Source organism: Bos taurus, chromosome 15 (assembly GCF_002263795.3).
Source record: "Bos taurus isolate L1 Dominette 01449 registration number 42190680 breed Hereford chromosome 15, ARS-UCD2.0, whole genome shotgun sequence".
Taxonomy (NCBI): Eukaryota; Metazoa; Chordata; class Mammalia; order Artiodactyla; family Bovidae; genus Bos; species Bos taurus.
Genome location: NC_037342.1, coordinates 30,201,289 through 30,204,799, shown reverse-complemented (window position 1 = coordinate 30,204,799; position 3,511 = coordinate 30,201,289).

Here is a 3,511-nt window from a genome sequence, read left to right as displayed (position 1 = left end):
GCACCCATCCCAGGGAGGGCAGAGCAGGTGGCCCATAAACATTCAACAAACTGAACTCATCCAAGTGAGAGTCAAGAGACTGCAGGGGGCGGGGCCCAAACTCTGAGGCAGGGCCATCCCCAAGCATCCCTGATGGCTCTAAAGATGGGCAGCTCACTACCTCTGGAGCTAAGCCCCACCATCAGAGGGCAACTTCTCTATTCAGACGAAATTTCCCTCCCCTAAGTTTCACCCATTAGTCTAGGTATTTCCCGGAGAAGGTACACGGCCTAGCCTTCCTAGGACAGTCCTTCACTTCTCAGTTGGCTCAGAGGTAAACAACTCACCTGCCGATGCAGGAGACCCAGGTTCAATCCCTGGGTTGGGAAGATCGCCTGGAGGAGGGCATGGCAACCCACTCCAATATTCTTGCCAGAGAAATCCCTTGGACAGAGGAACTTGGCGGGCTACAGTCCATGGGGTTGCAAAGATTTGCACACGACTGACTGACTAACCTCAGATATGCAGATGACACCACCCTTAAAGAAAGTGAAGAGGAACTAAAAAGCCTCTTGATGAAAGTGAAAGAGGAGAGTGAAAAAGTTGGCTTAAAGCTCAACATTCAGAAAACAAAGATCATGGAATCCGGTCCCATCGCTTCATGGGAAATAGATGGGGAAACAGTGGAAACAGTGTCAGACTTTATTTTTTGGGGCTCCAAAATCACTGCAGATGGTGACTGCAGCCATGAAATTAAAAGACGCTTACTCCTTGGAATGAAAGTTATGACCAACCTAGATAGCATATTCAAAAGAAGAGACATTACTTTGCCAACAAAGGTCCGTCTAGTCAAGGCTATGGTTTTTCCAGTGGTCATGTATGGATGTGAGAGTGGGACTGTGAAGAAGGCTGAGCACTGAAGAATTGATGCTTTTGAACTGTGGTGTTGGAGAAGACTCTTGAGAGTCCCTTGGACTGCAAGGAGATCCAATGAGTCCATTCTGAAGGAGATCAGCCCTGGGATTTCTTTGGAAGGAATGATGCTAAAGCTGAAACTCCAATACTTTGGCCACCTCATGCGAAGAGTTGACTCATTGGAAAAGACTCTGATGCTGGGAGGGATTGGGGGCAGGAGGAGAAGGGGACGACAGAGGATGAGATGGCTGGATGGCATCACTGACTCGATGGACGTGAGTCTGAGTGAACTCTGGGAGTTGGTGATGGACAGGAAGGCCTGGTGTGCTGCAATTCATGGGGTCGCAAAGAGTCGGACACGACTGAGCGACTGAACTGAACTGAACTGAGCGACTAAACAACAACTCCTGGCCAAACCTCTTTATCGTAGGTTTCTTCCCCTGCTCTAGTCATCAGGCCACTTCGCAACAGATCTGTTAGGAACCCGGACTCAGGAGTCAGGCAAACCTGGGTTCAAGTCTTGGCTGAGTTGACCAACAGCTGTGGGAAAGCATTATCTCAACGCCCAGCACAGAGAAAGTCTCAAACCTGCATCAAAAATGCCTGTGATCTTTGAACCTTGGGTGGTCATAGCATATCTATCTATAAAAGTTCATTGATTGTAACAAATACACAACTCTGGTGTGGGATTTAGGTAGTAGTGGCTGTGAATATTTGAGGGGCAGGGGGATATATGGGAAGTTTCTGTATCTTTCACTCAATTTTGCCAGAAACCTAAAACTGCTCTAAAAAATAGCCTTAAAAAAAAAAAAAATCCCAGTGACTCCAGCTGTTCCTTAAAAAAAAAAAAAAAAAAACCCCATTACGGGCTCCCTCCCATTCTGAGGGCCAGGGAATAAATACGGTTTCCTGGAACTGATCTGACCAGCAGGGGATGGGGGTGGAGGAGTAGGGGATTATCTGCATGTCTTCCCTGAACCTGGTCTACTCTCTCTTGCTCTGTGGGCACAGCCAACCCAGCTGACCTCATGGTGGTGGCATGGACCACAGAGGGGCTGCATTCTGGTGGTTAAATCTCTGGATGGATGGTGGGTAGAAGGATGAGTAAACCTGTGAGTCTTTTTTGGTGTGCTGCCTCTAAGCAGATCTCTCTCCCCCTGTGCTTGGGCTGTGTATTTTGTTTCCCCTAAATGTGGTGATTTTCATGTATCTCTGCTGTGTTTTATCTTAATGACAGAGGCAGCATTTCAGCCTGTTGTGATCCTTTCAGATGCTGGCCTATCATCAGTTTAGTTCACAGCAGACATTTATTGAAAGCCTGGTGAAAGGAAAGAGGCAGGGCTTTAAGGTCCGCTGACCTCAATTCAATCCCTAGTTCTACCGCTCGTGGGCTGTGTGGGCCTTGGGCAAGTCGCTTGCCTTCCCTGGGCTTTATTTCTCAATCCAGGTGAAAAGAATTCTGTGATGAATAAAGATAGCTGTATATAGAGAAAGTTCATTGTAAAGTAGATAACAGTGGCACCCACCAGAGAGGGCTGCTGTAGGGATTAAAGGAGAATCAACCTGTGGGTTTCCCTGGTGGCTCAGATGGTGAAGTATCTGCCTACAGTGCAGGAGACCCAGGTTTGATCCCTGGATCGGGAAGATCCCCTGGAGAAGGTCCTGACAAGTATTCTTGCCTGGATAATTCCATGGACAGAGGAGCCTTGCAGGGTGATCTATGGGGTCGCAAAGAGTCAGACACAGCTAAGCAATTAACACTTTCACATCCTTTGTAAAGTACTTAACAAAATGCCAGGAACAGAGTGAGTGCTCAGTTAAGCTGCTGCTGCTAAGTCACTTCAGTTGTGTCCGACTCTGTGCGACCCCATAGACGGAAGCCCACCAGGCTCCCCGGTCCCTGGGATTCTCCAGGCAAGAATACTGGAGTGGGTTGCCATTTCCTTCTCCAATGCGTGAACGTGAAGTGAAAGGGAAGTCGCTCACTTGTGTCCGACTCTTAGCGACCCCATGGACTGCAGCCTATCAGGCTCCGCCGTCCATGGGATTTTCCAGGCAAAAGTACTGGAGTAGGGTGCCATCACCTTCTCTGTCAGTTAAGCTAAGATAATATTAGCTCTTACTATTATTTTTACCACTGAACGTCTTCCCTAAGCAGCAGCAAACTGCAGCAGGGGAACAGAACCTGTCATGGAAACTTCAGGCATTAGGATTCTCACCAAATCCAAGTAGAATCCCAGCTATACGCCTTCCTGGCTATGGGGTGACCACCATCCACTGAGTTCTTCCTCCCTGATTTGCATCATCTGACATGACTAGCCGCTAGCTGGTGGGAGGGGCACAGGCATGGAGGGACTGTGATGTGTCCCTCACAACCATGGCCTTGGTGGGGACCCCTGTGCTAAGACATCTCTTGGTGGTGGGGAACTGGGCCCAGCTGTGGGAACATGAGGCCACATTTTCTCCAGAGCAGGCTCTTTGATCCCTGGGTCAGGAAGACTCCCCTGGAGGAGGACATGGCAACCAACCCACTCCAGTGCTCTTGCCTGGGAAATCCCGTGAACAGAGGAGCCTGGCAGGGTGTAGTCCATGGGGTCGCAAAAGACCGGGAACAACT